Consider the following 26,027-nt stretch of genomic DNA (forward strand, 5'->3'; position numbering starts at 1 on the left):
CTTTATTTTCCTGGGCTCCAAAATCACTGCAGATGGTGACTGTAGCCATGAAATTAAAAGATGCTCCTTGGAAGAAAAGCTATGACCAACCTAGACAGTACATTAAAAAGCAGAGACATTACTCTGCCAACAAAGGTCCGTCTAGTCAAAGCTATGGTTTTTCCAGTGAGAGTTGGACCATAAAGAAGGGTGAACACTGAAAAACTGATCCTTTTGAACTGTGGTTGGAGAAGACTCTTGAGAGTCCCTTGGACTGCAAGGAGATCAAACTAGTCAATCCTAGAAGAAATCAATCCTGAATATTCATTAGAAGAACTGATGGTAAAGCTGAAGCTCCAGTACTTTGGCCACCTGATGCAAAGAGCCAACTCATTGGAAAAGACCCTGGTGCTGGGAAAGATTGAGGGCAAGAGAAGAAGGGGATGACAGAGGATGAAATGGTTGGATGGCATCATTGACTCAGTGGAGATGAGTTTGAGCAAGCTCCAGGAGATTTTGAAGGACAGGGAAGCCTGGCATGTTGCAGTCCATGGGGTTGCAGAGTCAGACACAACTGAGCAACTGAACAAAAACAACAACATAGCAATTGCTTTATGCAATGAAGAGCCTGATATATCTTAACTCATTTATTCCTCATAACAATCCTCTGCAGCAGATCATACTGTTTTCTGCATTTCAAAGATGAAGAAACTAAGGCATAAAAGGTTAAGGAATTTGACCAAGTCTTAAGCTATTAAATCTTTATATCTGAAATTCAAAATCAGGCAGTTTGGCCATAATTTGTGTTCTCTCAATCATGATGATAAATGGAAAATGGGACTCCAAAATGGTCCAACTTCTCAAAACTACTTCACTCATCAGACAGAGAGCTGAAATTCTCCTTATAATATTTTATTTTAATGCAATGTTTTCTGGGCTCCTTAGTAAAATGAAAACTCACCTAGGGAAGTATCTATGATTTTTTTTTTCTTTAAGATGGCTCAACCCACAGACACAAAGCCCTATTCACCTTTCAGTCTGAGTTACAAAATGTCTACCATTGTTTGTGGTCATCTTTCACTACTAATTTAGTCTCTCACTCTCATACCCACGCTCTTTCTCACCCTCTGATCTTATTTCCTCCAAATTCTAATCTCCTGGTGCTAATATCAGCCCCTCCCATCCCATCCCCCTCACCTGGATTTCTATGTGTCCCTCCACCAGACCTACTATGTGAACCTGGACTCTCAAATCATGGAATTTTGAGGATGATGTGGTTGGTCCTCTGGCTTTTAGTGCCCTTTTTGAGTCCTCTGAGAATCCCCTGATTCCAGGTAAAATGAAATCCCCTGATTCTGGCAAAATGAAATACATTCTTGACACAAGTTACTTGATCAGCTATCTACATAGCCCAGTCCAGACCATCAGTTTTTTCTGTATTGTTCATAGGTATCAGAACATTCAAGTGGGCCTGGATGTTGCCAGTGCTAATAAGACTTGATGGGAAGATGTGCTTAAATTTTTAAATTAAGACACAACTGAGCTAAGGGAGATTGTCTGTTTGGTTTTTTTATATAATAATAGATAGTTCACAGTTTCCCAAATTACAATACTGAGTATCTGATCAGATAATAGGCCAATAATACTGATCCCACCCATCACAAACTCAGACTGTGAGTGTGTAGAGAGAAAATGGAAATGGAAATTTTTATTCTAAAATTGCTATTTCTTTGTTCTGTCATATTTGAATACAGCTGGATAAATAGCATGCTCTTTTCATTCTTAATTTTGACTCTAACAATGATTTCTGTGTATGATAGGTGCTAGCATCATCATATTATGAAAATATATTATGTTCAGAACAATTTTTTGAAGGTTATCTAATGTTTCCCATGAGAACAGACAATATTCAAGACATAAATATTAAGGAATGTCAAAAAAGAAAGACAATTAAAACCTGGGTCCAGAAATGAGGCAAGGTCTCTCATCACAGGATGATTTTGAACATGCTGAAGTAGAACATGAAGAAAACAATTTAAAAAACATTTCTAAGCCTCTTAAAAATTCAACTAAAAGTCAATGTATGTTTGTTTGGCCTATAAACAAAATTAGCTTAGTCACAAAAGGATGTCCTATTCTCACATTGGGACCTTATCTTACAAATACACAAAAAGAGTGATTCAAAGCTTTAAAAGAGTTTAGTTCAGTCCCTCAGTTGTGTCTGACTCTTTGCAACCCCATGAATTGCAGCAGGCCAGGCCTCCCTGTCCATCACAAACTCCCGGAGTTTACTCAGACTCATGTCCATTGAGTTGGTGATGCTATCCAGCCATCTCATCCACTGTCATCCCCTTCTCCTCCTGCCCCCAATCCCTCCAAGCATCAGAGTCTTTTCCAATGAGTCAACTTCTCGCATGAGGTAGCCAAAGTATTGGAATTTCAGCTTCAGCATCAGTCCTTCCAATGAACACCCAGGACTGGTCTAAGATGGACTGGTTGGATCTCCTTGCAGTCCATGGGACTCTTAAGAGTCTTCTCCAACACCACAGTTCAAGAGCATCAATTCTTCAGCGCTCAGCTTTCTTCACAGTCCAACTCTCACATCCATACATGACTACTGGAAAAACCATAGCCTTGACTAGATAGACCTTTGTTGGCAAAGTAATGTCTCTGCTTTTCAATATGCTGTCTAGGTTGGTCATAACTTTCCTTCCAAGGAGTAAGCGTCTTTTAATTTCATGGCTGTAATTAGGATCACCTTATTCAATAATTATAGGTTATAAATGGAATTTTTAAAGAAGTTTATAAAAACCATGTTTCTAACAGAACTCTTAAATGTTCAGTTTTACAATTGTCAAACGAATAAAAATAAAGATTTTCCATTTTTTTTTTAACATGAAGGCAAAAGCTAGATATGTGATCCTGAGGCAGAAAGGGGAAATTATATTAATATTTGAGCCTCATAGGAAATAGAATGCCACAATCAATATAGTTGTACTTAAAAATAACTTCAGGAGTGCTGGACACGACTTTTTGAAAAGGCAAACGTCTGAGAAGGCAACCAAAAGACAATTGCAATAGTTGCATTTAGGAGTGATACTTAAAAAGGTCTTTTCTTATAAAAGATGATTATACCATTAGTGGTCCCAGGATAATTGCAGTGGCAGCAGGCTGGGCAAACACACAGATCTCAAATGACATCCTCCCTCCTGGACTCTCTTGGCTCCTCACCCAGGCTTAAAGGCTCTGCTGCAAATTAGATAAGGATCGTAGTGCCACTCATAATTCTGTAGAGAAAATTGGTGGGGAGGAAGGGCAAATGATAGACCACAATGGGTACTTCCTACTGTTAGCTCCTTAAGGGCAGGGTCTATGTCACATGCTTCTCTGTGACAAAGCACAGACAGTGCGTATCATTTATTTTGTGCTGAGTAAAGTTAAAATGAACCTAATAACCAACTCTAAATCAGTAGTTCCCAGAATAGTTGGAGATAGGCAGCCAGAGCAATTAACAAACCAGATGCAATTGCTCTGAACTTCAGCAGTATTTGATCCAAGTCTGAGTTGCTTTCAGTTTGGTAACCATTGTAACTAACTGAATTTAATGGTTCTCCCCACTGTTATGTAAGCAATAGAAATCGAATCTGATACAAAGTAAAGATAAATAATAAAATTTGAACAACTAAAGAAATCTAGATTCAGATTCAATAAACATTTTTAGAGCACATACGATAGTCCAAATACTTTTTATGTACTAGGGCTAGTACTTAGCACTCTTATCTGTTTCAACAAACTTGAGAAAAAGAGGCTGAAAAAGGTTAAAAATATGCCCAAGATAACATATCTTATAATGAATAGAGCCATGATCGTAAGCTGGATGTTCTGATCTTCAAACCCAGACTCTTTCCAGTAAACCACAAATGTTTCTTAGAAAAAAAACCCCAACAACTATTAATAGTTAAAGACAATGACTCTATACAGAGTCTTCAAGAAGTCCTTCTGCATTATTTAAAAGTTAAATACCTTAGTGGTAGAACAGTGGTATCTAAAGGTAAACTAATTTATATTTAGAACTATTACAATTTAATATTATTTAAATTCTTTTGGGGCTTCCCCGGTGGCTCAACAGTAAAGAATCTGCCCCACAATGCAGGAGACACAGAAGACTTGGGTTCAATCCCCAGATTGGGAAGATCCCCTGGAGGAGGGCATGGCAACCCACTCCAGTATTCTTACCTGAAAAATCCCCAGAACAGAGGAACCAGGCAGGCTACAGTTCATGGGGTCGTAAAGAGTCAGACACGACTGGAGCAACTAAGCACAACACAGCAAAGTCTTTTGAATAGTAAGTGAAGTCTAACGTCAAAGGGGACTAAGGATATATAGATAGGTTTAAAAATGTTCTAGTCAGAAAATGTTGCACCTAGAAATTCAATTTGAATTATATGAAAAAGATTTCAAGCAGTTCTATGAACAAAAACCACAATTTAGAAGGCAGAATCAACTAAAAGGGCTATATAAATTATATGGACTGAGCAATTCTACAGGAAATATTTCAAAGGAATTTATATCATTTACTAACATCACTTAGGTCATTTTCTAACATCACCTTCTTCCAATAAAATTGAATTATATGTCAAAATAATCAAATCAGAGAACAGGGTCTAACTCTTAATTGCCCAAAGAATTGCCAAAGGAGTTATAGTTGATTGGCCAACTCATTTGCCTATCCTTATGCCACCAAAGCTCTTTTAGGAAGATGTATTTTAAAAGTATCCTTTAGATGACAAAATCCATTTTTGGCTCAATTTCAAAAGTTGGAAGAGTGACCCTGACTGTGTCACTGTAGATTGATCTACATCAGTGTTTCTCGGTATTTTAAAATCTATGCCCTTTACTCAGCTTTCTCATCGTACTTTTTGTATTTGAAGTTTTTCTTTTATACCTATGAGTTTAAGGCAAGTTGAAAAAATTTAAAATGCTTATTAACTTGATAAAGCAATGTATTCTTACCATCTTATTGATAAATCTATAATGTATCTTTTAATTTCTTTAAAAAATCTTGATAGGTTCCTTTCAATGTATTTAATAAACTGTGATTCTAACAGTATTCAATTATCCTGCACCAATGACATATTTTATTTCATTATATTCCATGACAAAGTCAATTTACCTGATCACTTTTTGATAACAATAAACTTTAGATAAACTTTTCTAAGTTACTCAATATGTCATTTTTTTAAATTAATTATTAGCATTTCCCCAGCACCTAGAACAGTTCCAGACACATAGTTGGTCTTCAATAAATACTTATTAAAAGGAATTCTATTATGTGAATACATTCATATAATTCATCATCCCAATTAGCTCATTTCTTAAATGAAAGGAGGCACTGTTAATTAGTACATGAAGAACACAGGTGTAAATCAGGACAATTCCAGGTAAGCCAGAACATATATATACCCTAATCATAAATTATTCTTATTTAATGTCAGTTTTTGACTAGGTTGTTATATAAACAGAACTCTATAGTTAATAAACAAACTTTATAAAAATTCCGTAATATGAATTTTATGATGTTGGTAAGCTTGAAATCTGCATGTCACAATTCTACAGAATAAATAGGCTCAATTCTGTGCTATTGAAAACATATAGAAACTTATAATAAACCCACTATCTAGAATAAACCTAACAATGTAATCTTGTTTCACAAAGTTAGAACATTTGCTCCTTATTTGTCAAAGTATTTTGAAGAGAAATTTTTAATTTAAGATTCATAGAAATATATGATATTATACATGTTTCAATGCCAAAAGTAATTAGCCTCCAATTAAAATGAATAAATTTATATTAAAAAAAGATTCATAGAAATAATCCATTTTCCATGAAATGCAATTCCCAATTAAGATCATGCTAATTTTTCCCTATTTTAGAAGAGACAGCCTTATAATTTTACTTAATAATTAACTAAGAAATGCAAAAATACTCACTTAAAAAATGAGAATATTAAAATATCTAAACCTCACAGCAATATACTACTACTTACAATATATTATTACAGAAATATAAAATTATAAAATTTTAATTTTGATGTTAAGTACAAGGGTGTCTTTCATATGTTGAAACTACAAACATATAAACCAATGAAAAACGTATATGTGCTTCTGAAGAGTCTAAAGACTTGGGTTATACAAATGAAGTAATGAAAATTATTGCAAAGTCCCATCTAGCATGAAAATAATAAAACAAAAATTTTCCCACTTTAAGTATAAATTTCAACCAAGATTTTGGAAATGTTGGTAAGATACAATTCAACAAAGATCATAAAATCAATGGCCTTTTAATAAACTACACAAAAAGAGTTCTATAAGACAATATTAGAAAATCTACATGCATACAATTATTCCAGAGAGTTTATAGTTAAGTTTCTAAGAAATTAACAGCAACATCATTTATCCAATATCTTACTAATATTGCAAAATAAACAATTCCCAAATTATATTAATTCCCAAATTAAAAGGAAAAAACCTATACTTCCAGAACTAAGCTTTGAGTCCTAAATTATATTTTAAAACTTATACATAGGCAGTTCAAATCAGACAATACCAAGGACAGCTTTTAAAAAGAGGGAAGAGAAACTGAAGGTTCTAAATGAAACACAGCTCCTACTGTAATCCCATGAGAGTGAAAGTCACTCAGTGTGTCTGACTGTTTGTCACCCCATGACTATACAGTCCGTGGACTTCTCCAGGATACTGGAGTGGATAGCCCTTCCCTTCTCTAGGGGATTTTCCCAACCCAGGGATCAAACCCAGCTCTCTCTCCCTCATTTCAGGGAGATTCTTTACCAGCTGAGCCACAAGGGAATCCCAAAATACCGGAGTGGATATCCTATCCCTTCTCCAGTGGATCTTCCTGACCCAGGATTGAACTATGGTTTCCTGCACTGCACGTGGATTCTCTACGAAGTGAGTTATCAGGGAAGCCCTTAACCCATAAATAACTATTTAATAAAATAGTTAATTACTAAAGACTAAGTGTGGATGTGAGAGTTGGACTGTGAAGAAAGCTGAGCGCCCAAGAATTGATGCTTTTGAACTGTGGTGTTGGAGAAGACTCTTGAGAGTCCCTTGGACTGCAAGGAGATCCAACCAGTCCATTCTGAAGGAGATCAGCCCTGGGATCTCTTTGGAAGGAATGATGCTAAAGCTGAAACTCCAGTACTTTGGCCACCTCATGCGAAGAGTTGACTCACAGGAAAAGACTCTGATGCTAGGAGGGACTGGGGGAAGGAGGAGAAGAGGACGACAGAGGATGAGATGGCTGGATGGCATCACTGACTCAATGGACGTGAGTCTGAGTGAACTCCGGAGTTGGTGATGGACAGGGAGGCCTGGCATGCTGCGATTCATGGGGTTGCAAAGAGTCAGACACGACTGAGCAACTGAACTGAACTGAACTGAAGTGATCAATGCAAAGAAACAGAGGGAAACAACAGAATGGGAAAGACTAGAAATCTCTTCAAGAAAATTAGAGATACCAATAGAACATTTCATGCAAAGATGGGCTTGATAAAGGACAGAAATGGTATGGACCTAACAGAAGCAGAAGATATTAAGAAGAGGTGGCAAGAATACACAGAAGAACTGTACAAAAAAATCTTCAAGACCAAGATAATCATGATGGTGTATCACTCACCTAGAGCCAGACATCCTGGAATGTGAAGTCAAGTGGGCCTTAGAAAGCATCACTATGAACAAAGCTAGTGGAGGTGATGGAATTCCAGTGGAGCTATTCCAAATTCCAAAAGATGATGCTGTGAAAGTGCTGCACTCAATATGCCAGCAAATATGGAAAACTCAGCAGTGGCCACAGGACTGGAAAAGGTCAGTTTTCATTCCAAACCCAAAAAAAGGCAATGCCAAAGAATGCTCAAACTACCGCACAATTGCACTCATCTCACATGCTAGTAAAGTAATACTCAAAATTCTCCAAGCCAGGCTTCAGCAATACGTGAACCATGAACTTCCAGATGTTCACCTGGTTTTAGAAAAGGCAGAGGAACCAGAGATCAAATTGCCAACATCTGCTGGATCATTGAAAAAGCAAGAGAGTTCCAGAAAAACTTCTATTTCTGCTTTATTGACTATGCCAAAGCCTTTGACTGTGTGGATCACAATAAACTGTGGAAAATTCTGAAAGAGATGGGAATACCAGACCACCTGACCTGCCTCTTGAGAAATTTGTATGCAGGTCAGGAAGCAACAGTTAGAACTGGACATGAAACAACAGACTGGTTTCAAATAGGAAAAGGAGTACGTCAAGGCTGTATATTGTCACCCTGTTTATTTAACTTATATGCAGAGTACATCATGAGAAACGCTGAGCTGGAGGAAGCACAAGCTGGAATCAAGATTGCTGGGAGAAATATCAATAACCTCAGATATGCAGATGATACCACCCTTATGGCAGAAAGTGAAGGGGAACTCAAAAGCCTCTTGATGAAAGTGAAAGAGGAGATTGAAAAAGATGGCTTAAAGCTCAACATTCAGAAAACGAAGATCATGGCATTTGGTCCCATCACTTCATGGGAAATAGATGGGGAAACAGTGGAAACAGTGTCAGACTTTATTTTGAGGGGGGCTCCAAAATCACTGCAGCCATGAAATTAAAAGACACTTACTCCTTGGAAGGAAAGTTATGACCAACCCAGATAGCATATTCAAAAGCAGAGACATTACTTTGCCAACAAAGGTCCGGCTAGTCAAGGCTATGATTTTTCCACTGGTCATGTATGGATGCAAAAGTTGGACTGTGAAGAAAGCTGAGCCCTGAAGAATTGATGCTTTTGAACTGTGGTGTTGGAGAAGACTCTTGCAAGTCCCTTGGACTGCAAAGAGATCCAACCAGTCCATTCTAACGGAGATCAGTCCTGGGTGTTCTTTGGAAGGACTGATGCTAAAGCTGAAACTCCAGTATTTTGGCCACCTCATGTGAAGAGTTGACTCATTGGAAAGGACTCTGATGCTCTGAGGGATTGAGGGCAGGAGGACAAGGGGACGACAGAGGATGAGATGGCTGGATGGCATCACCGACTCAATGGACGTGAGTCTGAGTGAACTCCAGGAGTTGGTGATGGACAGGGAGGCCTGGCATGCTGCAATTCATGGGGTCGCAAAGAGTCCGACTCAACTGAGCAACTCAACTGAACTGAAGCTATAATTTAAAAACTGAATAATCTAAACCAAGTGAAAAAGTCACTGTGATATCAAGAAAACATCAAGATACAAGAAAACCTATTAAATTTGATTTGGGGAAAAGGGTTCTGTCATTCCTAGAACTTTTCAGGCACTACTTTATAGGAATATCTGAGTCATGTTGTAACAGTATTAGTTCACAGAACCAAAAGCTACATCATATGCAGTAGAAATTGCTTTTTTTCTTTAAAAAAGGGACTAGTACACTGAAGTGAGCATTAATTAAAATATTTCAAGACTGCATAGATCCAAAGTGATTAAAATGCCACTACAATCCAATACAGGAAATAGAGATTTGGTGTGAATTTGAAACCAAATTCATTTAAACAATAACTTAAAATTTGCATTAAAATTTAGTTTTCCAACATCGTTATTTAAGCAAAAAGTGAATTAGCCAACTCAGAGCAGAAAAAAAGTAGAAGGCGCAAAAGTGACTCAAGCAAGTATTAGCCTTCTGTGTGACAAGGGGATGAAGGAAATAAAAAGATTCTCCCAAGAAGATTCACAAGTTAGAGTTTAGAATACCAATGTATTCTAGGTAATAAAATATACCTTGGATTCAGGCAAAATACTTTCAAGTCTTAATTATCATTGCAACAAACCAATTGACAAGTGAGTTCCCAGATTATTAGCCATGGTTATATTCAAATGTAAACACTTAAATCCATTCATTAGCTAAATATAAACACTTAAAGTATTATAGCTGCTGTCTGGAATAATCCGTGCAACTGAGAGTACAGGTAATTAAAAGTTGACTACATAACTCCTTTGTTCTCTCCATTTGTTCAAATGAACTGAATAATCAGCACTTGGAAAGAGCCAAGGAGAGTTTTTCTGGCAACCCAAGAAATATAAGACAGAAATCATCAACAACGGTGCGGTGATCTTATTTCTATCATTCATTTCATTATCATTACAAAATAAAAATCACAGTATAAATTCTCCCAGGTTGATAATACCTCTATCAAGTTAAAAAAACATAAAAGTAATTATTCAGTATTATGTTACTCATTTAACATCTTTGAGTTAGTGAAATGATAAAAATCTATTATAAAAATGGTTTTAGTCTAAAAGCTTACGTCAGAATGTCTATTAAGTTCTTAAATGTTTAGCTTGTATAGGGTGAGTAGATCTGAGTGATAACAATGTTTCAGCTAATCTGTGCATGAAAATAAGCCAGATACAATAGTAATCAAAACAACCCAAAACGTACTAGAAAGATTTTCACATACGCTAGAGTTGTTGAAACTTAAAACCACCTTGTATGGTACCTATTTTTATCATGGACACCAATTCACAAATGAAGGAAAAGACACAGAGAGGACATAAGATTTACCAAAAATCACAGTCAGAGCTTAACCCTAATTTCAAAACTTTTTCCCTTTTCTCTTCAAAACAGTTGATCCTTCTAGACTGATATTCTAAGAACGAATTCTCTCACCTTGAAGCTTCATTAGCCTCAAAGTAACAATGTGCGTATTTTCTCCAGCTGAAGCTCCAGACTGACCCCATAGGCTGGAGAACTGGAAGAGAGAGCGCATGTGTGTATGTTTGTGCTGGGTGTTTGTGTGTGCGTCCAGTATGCATATGTAGTTATAGCTCCAAATGTGTTTCCCAGCTTGAACATAAAACAAACAGTTGTTACAAAGCTCATTTCATATCTGAGCTTTTTAATGGGAAAAAGGAAGCATTATGAAAGAAAAAAAAATCTTGTATTTTTCCAAATCAACCCAGCTCACTTTTTCCCCAATTATTTTCCATCACTGGTTCTACCACCATTAATCTACATCTGAAGTTGATTTTTCTAAATTTTATTTTACCTATTAAAAAATAAAGTGAAATGTCTTTTTAAAAGTATATTCATGTATACAACTGTAGATTCAGAAAATCACTGTTGTAAAAGAATCAAATAAATCATTCAACTCCTAAGTTTTACGATTCAAGAAGCTGAAAGCCAGAAGGGGAGAGTGAACTGTTGTCAGACAATTAATCAGACAGTGGCAGAGTGAGGACTAGAACTTAGAGGCCCTCATACTCAATTCTGAATTCCTTCCACTATAACATGCCACCTCTCAAGAAATCAAGTGAAATACAGTATCTGCAGGTTTCACATGCTCAGATTCAACCAACTATGAACAGAAAATATTCAGAAAAAAAAATTTCAAAAAATTCCAGAAGGCAAAACTTGAATTTTCCCGCTAGCAATTACATTGTATTTGCAACTATTTACATTGTATTAGGTATTTAAGTAATCTAGAGATGATTTAAAGTACAGGGGAGGATATGCATGAGAGAATCTGCACAGGTGATATGCAAATATTATCTATTTTATGTAAGGAACTTGAGCATCTGCAATTTGGAAGGTGGGGTGGCCCTGGAATGAATCTCCCTCACCCCCACTCTCATGGATACAGAGAGAGGACTGTTCAGTTCAGTCGCTCAGTCATGTCTGACTCTTTGCGACCCCATGAATTGCAGCATGCCAGGCCTCCCTGTCCATCACCAACTCCCAGAGTTCACTCAGACTCACGTCCATCGAGTCAGTGATGCCATCCAGCCATCTCATCCTCTGTCGTCCCCTTCTCCTCCTGCCCCCAATCCTTCCCAGCATCAGAGTCTTTTCCAATGAGTCAACTCTTCGCATGAGGTGGCCAAAGTACTGGAGTTTCAGCTTTAGCATCAGTCCTTCCAAAGAACACCCAGGGCTGATCTCTTTCAGAATGGACTGGTTGGATCTCCTTGCAGTCCAAGGGACTCTCAAGAGTCTTCTCCAACACCACAGTTCAAAAGCATCAATTCTTCGGCGCTCAGCCTTCTTCACAGTCCAACTCTCACATCCATACATAACCACAGGAAAAACCATAGCCTTGACTAGATGGACCTTTGTTGGCAAAGTAATGTCTCTGCTTTTGAATATGCTATCTAGGTTGGACATAACTTTCCTTCCAAGGAATAAGCGTCTTTTAATTTCATGGCTGCAATCACCATCTGCAGTGATTTTGGAGCCCCCCAAAATAAAGTCCGACACTGTTTCCACTGTTTCCCCATCTATTTCCCATGAAGTGGTGGGACCAGATGCCATGATCTTCATTTTCTGAATTTTGAGCTTTAAGCCAACTTTTTCACTCTCCTCTTTCACTTTCATCAAGAGGCTTTTTAGTTCCTCTTCACTTTCTGCCATAAGGGTGGTGTCACCTGCATATCTGAGGTTATTGATATTTCTCCCGGCAATCTTGATTCCAGCTTGTGCTTATTCCAGCCCAGCGTTTCTCAATCTCTTTCAGAAGATAGTTGATTTCAGTAATTATTTTCCTAAATCCACTGAAGAGGCAACATTGATTTCTTTACTTATTTTAGCATATTTTCAATTCCTCAAGTCTATAATGTATAATCTAACAATGAAATCCTGGTCAAATAACAGTAGCAATCGATAGGAAAATACTTTAAGAAACAACTTGTCCAGTGATATTGACTTTCACTTTGGAATGTCAGTATGTGAGTTTTCACATGTGGTGGTTTAGGGAGATTGACCATGGTTCAAACGATGCTTTTTCAGAAATAGAAAATCATGATATTTTATAGAGAAAACAGTTATATATGAACTTTAAGACTTCAGTACCCACCACTGATCAAATACTATGGGCCACAGGAACCTTTGCATCTCACTGGGCCATGTATTTGAAAATCTGAGTGCCTGAGGAGTTCTGCAGATACTATTTTCTTTTAAGTAAGAACAAGAGCCATATAAAGAACACCAAGTTCCTTAGGAAACAAGGGGTCATAACAACAACAACAAAAAGTGATTTTAAAAAAGTCAGTGGCATTTTGGGAGTGTAAAACACCAGGAATGCAGAAAGTTAAAAAGATTTAAGACAAAATGCTCAAGCTGAGGCCAGATAAATCATATAAATGTATAGCATTTAGTGAGGTTTTGTTGTTTGTTAGTATACAGAGAATGACAGAAATAGGAAAAAATAAGATTCAAATAGTATGATGCTCATAGTTTGCAAGGTGTTTAATAAGAGCTATTAGAATATATAAAATTTTTACTGTTTCTGAAGTTGTATAGTGAAAAGAGACTGGAATGTAAAGCAGAAGACCTGGGTTCTAGTTTTACTTTCACCACATATAAATAGTTCTCTGGGTCTCCATTTCCCCATCTGTAAAATGAGGGTGGACTACATATCTGTAAGGACATTTCTTGTAATGGGTTATAATTCTAGAAATGTTACTTGAGTGTAGACTTTCTGTAATGTTAATATTTTAGAAAAATAATTCAGTCTTGTCTATATCTGTTATATCATTAATATCTTCATAGCATGGGACTAATAATTTATGTTACCAAGAAGACTGAATATAAACATATTGTATATATACTCATTAGGCTAACATTTTATACATATATATATATATATATAAAAAACTCAGAATTAACTTTTTATTTTTATTTTATTTTTTAGTTAATTTGGAGAGTAAACTTCACTGAATTTAAATAATCTTTTTTAACCATATGTAACATTGTAATTAATGTCAACTTAGCCAGAAAATTCACTAATCTACAAAATAAATTTTTTTTTCTTTATGTTTACAAAAGAAAAAACCTCTAACCAGAATAAAAGCAGAATACACAACTTGAAATTATATCATTCTGTAAATGAGGAGATAAAACTTAATTTTTGACTTATCACAGCTTTATTTGTAAGTTCACTGAGTTTTGCTTGTATATTTTAATAACACTCACATTGAGGAAGCAGTATGGTGAAGTATTTAAGGGCATGGACACTGGAGCCAGATTTTAAATGTTTAGCCCTACCATTTCCTAGAGCTATAATTTTGATGTTATTGATTTCTTATAAAATTGGAATACTAGCAGGGTGTTGTACAGACCAAATGAGTTAATACAGGTTAATAAATGTGAAGCACTTGGAAAAGTGCTTCCACATACCACTGTTATTTACAGTTATGATCAAATGTCTGTATCAGAATCCATTTCAAGCTCTACTTAACAGTAAAGAAAACAGTTATATGATTTAGAAATATGATGATTTATTTTATTCTAAATTTTTACTAAAGTTCTAAAACCACATATGCTTTCATTGACTATAAGATGTCACTTTATTCTAACTTCCTAAAAGTTGAAAATTCATGCATGGTAGATAGGATCATGTCACTCTCCCACTGAAACTCTTCAATGACTCTCCCCTATTCAAGTCTAGACTTTTAAAAATGATTTGTACACCCTTTCACGATCTTTCCTGAGCTTGTCTATCTAGCCTTATCTCTCACATTTGCTTTCCAACTTTAACATCTACCCACCCCAACTATAAATGTGCACACACATGCACATGCTTCTTTCTCCAAAAACATGAAATTCCCCAGAAAAGTAACTTCTCATGTTTCTAGGATCACCCATACTATTCAGATTGCCTGAAACAGCTTTCACTCATCTTTTTTTTTTTTTTTTTTTTTACCATAGTATTACTTTAAAAATGAGAAACTAGAAATAAACCAATGCTTATTGATAGAGGAATGGGTAAACAAATTATTCTTCCTTAATAGCCAGGAATATTATGCAGACATCCAAGATAATGTAAAGAACTGATTCATTCATTTAACAAATATTTACTGAGCATCTTCTGTGTACTGTTCTAATTTCTGGAGATTAGTGAGTAAAACAGAAATTTATTTAAGAATGAGATAAACAAATCCATATTAAGGAAAAAAGAAGTTACATAACTTATTTTACTTTAAAAATCTTATTTTTAAAATAGGCTGAGTGGCAGATGTTATTCTTTATATATTGATACTTCTATATTGATATCATATAATAGTATATATTGATAAGTGATGTCATACAATTCTTGGAACTCTTAAGAATAAAATGTCTTTTGCTCAAGGTTAAGTAATTATTTATGAGTTATTTATAGGCTACTCATAAGTTATTTCTCCATTATTAAAACATTTTCTACTAATGGTCATTTAAAGTTAAAAGAATAGAAGCTGAGGTAAGAAGATATTTAAAGAAATTAGTCTCCTTCTACATTAATATTTTAAATACCTGTGTGTAAAATGTACAACAATCAAAGAGTAAACAAAAGTAAACATCTAAATTCCTGGGAAGAGAATGCCTATTCCTTTCACTAGCATTACTTATACATCTATTGCTTGATTTCTATACATTCAACTTATACTTTCCAAAAGCATTTGGACATCAGGGTATGGATATAACATAATCATGCAACTAAATTATACACATAAAACTATTTTTATAAATTTATTACGATCTTTTTTGCTTTTTCACTGTATTTACATTTACTCTATTAGTACAAAAACAATGATGGGTAAAATTGCTGTTGTCAGTGATTCTGAACTGTACAAGTTAGCAGTCACTTATGTCTTTGCAACAATGTATTTTTTAAAATGTCTCACTTTAAATTCCTAAATGAAAGTAAAAAACAATAATTTTACTAAATCTCAATTTAAGAGTATTGTTTATAAAATAGTGTAACCAAACGGGAAATACATATAAAGTATTTCTGCTGCATGTTAAAATGGTTTTCTTGAGGAAAAACACTGGTGTGATTCTTTGAGGCTGAAAATAACTGCTTTTTCCTTAGGGTATCATTTTTACCTGAAAGAACTGACTGGCAGGTACAGAATGATTATTCAAACTTGGACTTTTAAGACATATTTTCTCAAAAATAATACAAACTGAGACTTTCACTTCAAGTAAAGTAACTAATTGTATGTTTTCGATAATAATATCTGTGCTTTCAAGTTAATAAAAGTGATATTAATGGATGAGATTTATCTATATTATACCATAAGATATGCCAATATTTGGAAACTCTGTATAAGTCAATGAATCAACATTTTCCAAATGTCAAATACAGGTCATGAAATCATACATTGGTAAAAGTTCCATTCAAAGTGCAAGTCAGACCAATGAATTTTAATGTAATATATTAAAATATGAAGAATTTGTTATGCTTATATTCCAAACTGCAATTAACCTTTATAATACTTGTAAACTTTGGTATAGTACAAAAAACATTCAGAAATATCTGAAAAATACTATTAAAGAACTCCATTTTCTAAATACATGTATGTGTGATACTTCTCATACTTCAACCAAAACAACATACTGCAACAGACTAAATGCAGCCTGACATTAAAGAAATTTGTAGAAGAGTAAAATAATACCACTATTCTCACTAAATTATTTTTAGACATTATAGTTATTTTTCTAAAACGTTTTATTTATTTTAATGATGGTTAAGTTTACTGTTATTTTCAAAGAAGCAATAAATAATATTTAAAATTGTTATTGGTTTTAATTTCTAATACTAAACATACCAATAAACAAAAACCACATAAACCAAAGCTCTATGGGGTTCTAATTAATTTTTAAGAGTATTAAAAGAGACTTTAAATTTGCTGACCTCTATGCATGCGATTCTGAGCCACCAATCTCACTAGTCTATAAGCAAACTGAACTATTTCCCCAATTCCTAAACATGATTAGACACTCAAATATGTGCTAAAAGTAAGTGATTCTCTAAAGTATTTCTGGAAATAATAAATAGAAACTTAGAATGAATAAAAGGTGTTTAAATAAAACTGAGTTTGAAAACTAACTCTAATACTTTCTAGCTTTATGGTTTTGCAACAATTATTTATGTTTTTCTAAGCTTTTGTTTCTCCATATATAAAATAAAATTTATAATATCTAGCAGGTGTTATTGTTGTTCAGTCACTGAGTCGTGTCTAACTCTTTGCAATCCCATGAACATATATTGCCAGGCTTCCCTGTCCTTCACAGTCTCCCAGAGTTTGCTCAAACACATGTTCAATGAGTCTGAGATGCCATCGAACCATCTCATTCACTACTGCCCCCTTCTCTTCTTGCCTTCAATCTTCCCCAGCATCAGGGTCTTTTTCATTTAGTTGGCTCTTCCCATTAGGTGGCCAAAGTATTGGAACTTCAGCTTCACCATCAGTCCTTCTGATGAATATTCAGGGTTGATTTCCTTTAGGATTGGTTGGTTTGATCTCCTTGCTGTCCAAGAGTCTTCCCCAGCACCACAATTCAAAAGCATTAATTTTTTGGCACTCAGTCTTCTTTATGGTCCAACTCTCACATCTGTACATGATTACTGGAAAAACCATAGCTTTGGCTATATGGACCTTTGCCAACAAAGTGATATCTCTGCTTTTTAATATGCTGTCTAGGTTTGTCATAGTTTTTCTTCCAAGGAGCAAGTGTCTCTTAATTTCATGGCTGTGGTCACTGTCTGCAGTGATTTCGGAGCTCAAGAAAATGAAATCTGTCACTGTTTATACTTTTCCCCCATCTATTTGCCATGAGTGATGAGACCAGATGCCATGATCTTAGTTTCTTGAAAGTTGAGTTTTAAGCCAGCTTTTCCACTCTGCTTTTTCACCTTCATCAAGAAGCTCTTTAATTACTCTTCTCTGTCTGGACATAAGGGTGGTGTCATCTGCATATTTGAGATTATTGATATTTCTCCCTGCAATCTTGATTCCAGCTTGTGATTCATCCAGCCTGGCATTGTATATGATGCACTCTGCATATAAGTTAAATAAGCAGGGTGACAATATACAGCCTTGATGTACTCCTTTTCCAAATTGGAACCAATCTGTTGTTCCATGTCTGGTTCTAACTGTTGCTTCTTGATCTTGACCTGCATATATGTTTCACAGGAGATAGGTAAGGTGGTCTGATATTTCCGTCTCTTTAAGAATTTTCCACAGTTTGTTGCGATCCACACAGTCAAAGGCTTTACTGTAGTCAATGAAGCAGAAACAGATGCTTTTCTGGAACTCACTTGATTTTTTTATGATCCAACAGGTGTTCCCAATTTGACATCTGGTTCCTCTGACTTTTCTGAATCCAGCTTGTAAATCTGGAAGTTCTCAGTTCACATACTATTGAAGCCTTGCTTGAAGGATTTTGAACATCACCTTGCTAGCATGTGAAATGAGCGCAACTGTACAGTAGTTTGAACATTTTTTGGCATTGCCTTTCTTTGTGATTGAAATGAAAACTGACCTTTTCCAGTCCTGTGGCCACTGCTGAGTGTTCCAAATTTGCTGACATATCAAATACAGCATTTTAATAGCATTATTTCTTAGGATTTTTAAATAGTTCAGCTGAAATTTCAACACCTTCACTACCTTTGTTCATAGTATGTGTCCTAAGACCCTATCTAACAGAATTGTTGTCAAATATCGTTTCAGTTCAGTTCAGTTCAATCGTGCAGTCATGTTTGACTCTTTGTGACCCCATGGACCACAGCACACCAGGTCTTCCTGTCCATCACCAACTCCCGGAGTTTACTCAAACTCATTTCCATTGAGTTGGTGATGCCATCCAACCATCTCATCCTCTGTCATCCCCTTCTCCTCCTGCCTTCAATGTTTCCCAACATCAGGGTCTTTTCAAATGAGTCAGTTCTTCGCATCAGGTGGCCAAAGTATTGGCATTTCAGCTTCAACATCAGTCCTTCCAATGAACACTCAGGGCGGATCTCCTTTAGAATGGACTGGTTGGTTCTCCTTGTAGTCCAAGGGACTCTCAAGAGTCAGTTCAAAAGCATCAATTCTTCACTCAGCTTACTTTATAGTCCAGCTCTCACATCCATACATGACTACTGGAAAAACAATAGCCTTGATGAGACGGACCTTTGTTGGCAAAGTAATTTCTCTGCTTTTTAATATGCTGTCTAGGTTGGTCATAACCCACTCCAGTGTTCTTGCCTGGAGAATCCCAGGGATGGGGGAGCCTGGTGGGCTGCCGTCTACGGGGTTGCACAGAGTTGGACATGACTGAAGCGACTTAGCAGCAGCAGCAGCAGGTTGGTCATAACTTTCCTTCCAAGGAATAAGCATCTTTTAATTTCATGACTGCAGTCACCATCTGCAGTGATTTTGGAGCCTAATAAAAATAAAGTCAGCCACTGTTTCCACTGTTTCCCCATCTATTTGTCATGAAGTGATGGGACTAGATGCCATGATCTTCATTTTCTGAATGTTGAGCTTTAAGCCAACTTTTTCAATCTCCTCTTTCACTTTCATCAAGAGGCTCTTTAGTTCTTCTTCACTTTCTGCTGTAAGTGTGGTGTCATCTGAGTATCTGAGGTTATTGATATTTGTCCTGGCAATCTTGATTCCAGCTTGTGCTTCCTCCAGCCCAGCGTTTCTCATGATGTATTCTGCATATAAGTTAAATAAGCAGGGTGACAATATACAGCCTTGATGTACTCCTTTTCCTATTTGAAACCAGTCTGTTGTTCCATGTCCAGTTCTAACTGTTGCTTCCTGACCTGCATACAGATTTCTCAGGAGACAGGTCATGTGGTCTGGTATTCCCATCTCTTTCAGAATTTTCCACAGTTTATTGTGATCCACACAGTCAAAGGCTTTGGCATAGTCAATAAAGCAGAAATAGAAGTTTTTCTGGAACTCTCTTGCTTTTTCGATGATGTTGGCAGCAAAGGTTGGCAATTTGATCTCTGGTTCCTGTGCCTTTTCTAAAACCAGCTTGAACATCTGGAAGTTCATGGTTCACATATTGCTGAAGCCTGGCTTGGAGAATTTTGAGCATTACTTTACTAGCGTGTGAGATGAGTGCAATTGTGTGGCAGTTTGAGCATTCTTTGACATTGCTTTTCTTTGGGATTGGAATGAATATTGCTTAAAATATGCTATTCAATGTTGCTAAATGAAAGAGTGAAGATATGGAGAAATTAGAACACTATACACTTTTTGTAAGAATGCAGAATGGTGCAGCTGGTTTGGAAAACAGTCTGTCATCTGTCATTTCCTCAGAGGTTAAACATAGAGTTACTATATGACCCAGAGAATCCACTCTCAGTATATATATATATATGTATATACATATATATATATACACACACATATACATATATACACATATATACTCAAGAAGAATAACAACATATATCCAAACTAAAATTGTACAGTGTTCATTGCAGTATTATTCAAAACAGCAAAAAAATGGAAACAATCCATGTCCATCAGTTGATGAATGGATGAATAAAATATGGTGAATATCCATATAATCCATCTGAGCCAGCAGGGAAGCCCCAAAGGAATATTTTTCAGAAATAAAGAAGAATGAAGTATTAATACATGTTGTAGCGTTGATGAACCTTAAAGACATTGTACTAAGTGAAAAAAGTCCATCACAAAAAACTGATATAATTTCATTTATATAAAATGTCCAGAATAGGGAATCTACAAAGACAGAAAGTACTTTAGTGGTTGCTTAGGATTAGGGAATTTGTGAATAAATGGAGGGTGACAGCTAAAGGGTAGGGGATTTCTTTGTCAGTGATGAAAAAATTCTAAAATTAACTGTGGTGATAGGCATACAACTCTGTGAAAAACCATATACTAAAACATCATTGACTTGTACTCCTTAAATGGATGAAATTTATGGTATCTGAATTATACCTCAATAAAGTCATTGCAAAAAATAAATAACTGAACAAAGGTTAAAAAAAAAAAAAAGCTCAATAAATGTGTTCTTTGTCCAGAAAATAACAGATGTTTCTTTCAAAATCCAATGACAAACCTAGGGTAAATTACAAGGGTTTGAACAGATTCAATTAGACTGTAAGAAAAATGTATATATCAATGGTCAAGACAGTAAAATTCATTTACAAAAGAAGTTCTTATCTTCTTGTCTACCTATTCTTACTGATATTATAGAAGTTGTCCCTTTTTAAAAATTTCTGTGAAACATTAATTAAAAAAATAAAGCACCTTCCAGGATTCCTTGTAGTTCCTGGTTTTCACCCAGATGGCCCAGGTTCGACTCCTGGTGTGGGAACACCAACCCTCTGGGCTTCCCAGGTGGTTCCAGGGGTAAAGAACCTGCCTACCAATGCAGGAGACATAAGAGATGCAAGGTTCGATCCCTGAGTTGGGAAATGCCCTGGAGAAGGAAATAGCAACCCACTCCAATATTCTTGCCTGGAGAATCCCATGAACAGAGGAGCCTGGCAGGCTATGGTCCATTTACAAAAAGTGGGACACAACTGTTTAACATTAACTGAAATTTATATCTGATTTAAATTTTAGTGTCTTAAATGAGGCTTTCTAGTGTGAAGAATGTTTGAGGAAAAAGCAGAAAAATCTTGTATATATGGTATAATAAAATTGCTCAGCAGATCTACTGACAACTTCCCTCAGTTAAATTGCTATTTACAAAAATAAATAAATAAATAATATATAAAAATATATAAAAATAAATAAATAATCTCTATCACTTAGTTTTTCTTTCTGTTAATGAAGGGGAAAGTCGCCTAGTTGTATCCAACTCTTTGTGACCACGTGGACTATACATGGAATTTTCCAGGCCAGAAAATGGAGTGGGTAGCCTTTCCCTTCTCAAGGGGATCTTTCCAATCCAGGGATTGAACCCAGGTCTCCTGCATTGCAGGCAGATTCTTTACCAGCTGAGCCACAAGGGAAGCCCTTCTGCTAATGAAAAAATTATTATATTGTACAATAAAGTTTTGGTCTTGCAAATCCATTTATTATAAATCTGACTTTTAATATATAGCCAATCTAGATTATATGAACAATATACAATTCAAAGATAATCATACTAGAATGCAAAACACATTCTACAACAGCTGTTTCTTTTAATAGAAAGAAATCTATCTATGCTCTTGTCTACCTGAGCCTTCTATTTCCAATGTTTAGTTAAAAAAGGAACTTTTTTCTTTTTTAGGACCTAGAGATTATCTTACTAAGTGAAGTAAATCAGACAGGGAAAGACAAATATCATATGATATTGCATATATGTGAAATCTAAAAAAAAAAAGATGGAAACGAACCTATATGCAAAATAGAAATAGACCCACAGACAAAGGAAAAAAAAATCGGTGGTTACTAAAGGGGAAAGGAATAAATTCAGAATTGGGGATTAACGTATACAGACTACTATATGTAAAATGGACCTACTGTGTAGTACAGGGAACTATACACAATATTTTGTAATAACTTATAAGTGAAAAGAATCTGAAATCACTTTGCAGTACACCAGAAACTGGTGTATTGTAAATCAACTATACTTCAATTTTAAAAAAATGTCAAAATAGGTGTTCTTCTGGTGTTCAAATATCTCTTCATAAAAACATATTTATTAAGTATTTTATTTTCAATAAATATTTGAATTTGCTCCCAGAAAAGAGGAACATTTTGTATCTGAGTTTCAAAATTTAGCTCTGTCTATGGGCGTAAGTGAACAGACAGATCTGGTGGTCTTGAGGCATAAACTATCTAGCACTCCTGTTCAGAGGCAACAGCATACTGGTAGAGTGAAGCCAGGGTGAGGAGTCAAAAGAACAAAAGCAACTTCTCCAAATAGCCTTCTGTGACACTCACAGGCTTCTTGTATGTCTTTCTAGTTTACTATACTCATTCAGCCGCTCATTCAATAAATATACATTATTTACCTTGGGTCGAGCAGTGAACCCACAAACAACTATCTTCTAGTTGTGAAACCCACATGATAAATAAAAGAAGCAACAAAATGAAAAGCAGTTTAAAATGTAGTAAATGCTACAGAAAAAAATAAAACTAAGTAGGTAGAAGAGGTTCCAGTTTTAAATAGGATAGCTTTAAGGCAACTGGCTGCCAGAGGAACCAACCACGTGATTAGAGTTAGAACTTTCAGTCCAGTCCAAAGCTCCAGGGAGGGCAGTGAAGCTCAAAATTAAGTTACTCAACAGCAGCCATGATTATGCAATGGAACCTCCAGAAAAACCCTAAGTGAACATGATCCAAGAACGTCAGGGTTACTGAAAGTATTCTGTGCCAGGAAGCTGGAGTACCCCAGACTTCACTGGGACAGAAGCTCCTGTGCTTGGGACCTTCTAGACATTGTCCGTTTACCTCTCCATTTGGATGTTCATTTGTCCCTTTGTAATAAACCATTTATGGTAAGAAGTGTTTCCCTGATTCTGTGAGCCATTATAGCAAACAGTTAAATCTGAAGAGCTAATCTGCAGCAGTTTAGACAGAAGCGTGGCTAACCTGGGGATGACCTGTGACTTACAATTAGTGTCTGAACCGGGGAAGGGGGGCAGTCTTGTGGGATTAAGACTTTAACCCTTGGGAGGTCTATACTAACTCTGGGTAGTTAGTGTCAGAATTAAATTAAATTGTAGGCCACCCAATTGGTGTCCACAGAGAACTGGAGAATTGTTGGGTGTGGAAAACTCACATTTTTGGTGCCAGAAATGTTCTGAGTAGCGGAAAGCTTTCCTTTAGGAGAGTAATAGGAGATGAAGTTAGACAAAGAGAAGATTGTATCTATCTTGTAGGGTCTTTTGGACCATCATAGCACCTTTAGCCTTTACTCAAATTAATATGGAGATCTAACAGCGTTTTCAAGCAAAGGAGTGATGTTTTACATGTTTTTAAAGAATCAGCCTAGATTCCACATGGTAAATAGACTATGGAAATGAGGGAGAAAATAAGGTCTTCCCTGGTGGCTCAGACAGTAAAGAATCTGCCTGTAATGCGGAAGACCTGGGTTTGATCTCTGGTTCGGGAGGATATCCTGGAGAAGTGAATGGATACCCACTCCAGTATTCTTGCCTGGAGAATTCCATGGACATGGAGGAGCCTGGCAGGCTACAGTCTATGGGATCACAAAGAGTCAGACATGACTGAGTGACTAACACTTTCACTTTCAGCAAGAAAGATTGGTGGATCGCAGCAGAGTAATGGCAGTGGCACAGTTAAAATAGATAACTTGAGGAGAGTTAAATAAGTTAAATAAGCCATTTAACAAAGATATGGGGCAAAATTTAGGGAAAACAGCAAGAGGTAGTGGTTTTCCAGGAGTTAATTATAGGAGGAAGCTGTTGTTATACCTAGGCCTGAAGAGTCAAAGGAGAGAATGGTTCCTGGAAGATGGAAAATGGAGTACAATGGAGAGGATAATGAAAAGGTGACACCAACCTACAGCAATCTGGCAAGGGAAGTGCTGGGGAAAGGAAGAGGACATCAACCTTACTCTCCTTCAGCTCTCCTCAGTGCCTCTTATTGGTCAAACCCAACTGGAAGTCAAAGAGGAAGAGAACTCATTCATGCAGTCCATGGATTGGGCTCTTAGAGGACAGAGCAAATTGAGAAGGTATAGAGAGGGACAAATGGAATAGACGTCTCACAGTGAGGAATCAAGGCTGATTTCAAGGTTTGTGACCTGAGCACCTAGAAGGATAGAGTTGCCATTTACTGAGATGGAAGAGAATTTAGGTTCAGCTGATCTAGGAAAGAATACCAGAGTACTAATTTAGACATATTACATTAAAGGGTCAAAGTAAAAACATATAGCAGAAAATTGGATATACATATTTGGAGCTCAAAACAGAGGGCTTGGCTGGAAATATAAATATTAACCCTACTTGTCATGCATTTGAGATACCAGACAAAACACAACACCAATCTATAAATACAAATGATTTCTTTCTTTCAGAGATAATATTTTTCTTTACTCTGAATGGGAAAAAACTTAAATAATATTTTAATCAATTCCTCTTTAGTATTCTCTAAAGCATGAGCTAAAGAGTATTTGTTATAATTATCTATGTATGCTATTATAGACTATGAACTCCTTATGGGTAGGGACAATTTCTTAGTCATCTATGTATTCTAAGTACCTACTGTGTAAAAGCTTCTCAAAATATTTAACAAATGAGTGAAATTAATAAAAATATAAATGAGTGATAATAGGGTTGAAATTTACAGGGTGTCCCCAAGGTGCTATATAAAACGCCACATTAATGAGGGAAGTTTTGTTTTTGTAAAAAGAACCTCTTCCAATTGACTGTCTTTAGACTCAGATAACTGATACCACTCACTCATGGTGACAGAAAGTCAAGAAGAGGCTCAGAGTTACATGATAAATAAAGGAGGCTAAAGCAATTGTAAAGTTTTTGTTGGTAAAGCAAAGAGCAAGCACTATGAATAGCCTGAGGAAAGCTAATGCCTCTAACTCTGAAGGATTTCCTGTTTATTTCCTGTGCCCCTAAGAAAGAGCCTGCTTTTTAAAAAATATTTGTTATACTAAATTTAGTGTTTATCATTTCAATACTTGTTTTTACGCTATTACTACATATGAGTTATAAGAAAATATCTATGGTTTTTTTAACATGTTTTCAGTTATATAAATTGTATCATATATACTAGATACATAATTTTGTCTTTTTTCATTTAATATTATGTTTTCAAACTCATGCATGTTGATATATATATAGTTTTTGTTTATTTTGACTTCTTCTTTATTTTGATTGTTATTATAAACAATTCTAAAGTGAACATTCCTGCATACGCACAAGAGTTTCTTTCAGTGCAGTTCAGTCTGACTCTTTGCAACCCTATGGACTGCAGCACGTCAGGTTTCCCTGTCCATCACCAACTCCCAGAACTTACTCAAACTCATGTCCATAGAGTCGGTGATGCCATCCAACCATCTCATCCTCTGTCATCCCCTCTCCTACTGCCTTCAATCTTTCCCAGGATCAGGGTCTTTTCAAATGAGTCAGTTCTTCGCATCAGGTAGCCGAAGTATTGGCATTTCAGCTTCAACATTGGTCCTTCCAACGAACACTCAAGACTGATCTCCTTTAGGATGGACTGGTTGGATCTCTTTGCTGTCCAAGGGACTCTCAAGAGTCTTCTCCAACACCGCAGTTCAAAAGCATCAATTCTTCAGCACTCAGCTTT

At 36.0% G+C, this 26,027-nt stretch overlaps 1 protein-coding gene across 34 annotated transcripts in view; it reads right to left on the reverse strand.

The window, feature by feature from the left end:
* The window catches only part of SOX6 (SRY-box transcription factor 6), a 716,878-nt gene that overhangs the window by 235,660 nt on the left and 455,191 nt on the right, over positions 1 to 26,027 (reverse strand). The window lies entirely within an intron of this gene.

This window comes from Bubalus bubalis, chromosome 16 (genome assembly GCF_019923935.1).
Source record: "Bubalus bubalis isolate 160015118507 breed Murrah chromosome 16, NDDB_SH_1, whole genome shotgun sequence".
In the NCBI taxonomy this organism is placed as follows: domain Eukaryota; kingdom Metazoa; phylum Chordata; class Mammalia; order Artiodactyla; family Bovidae; genus Bubalus; species Bubalus bubalis.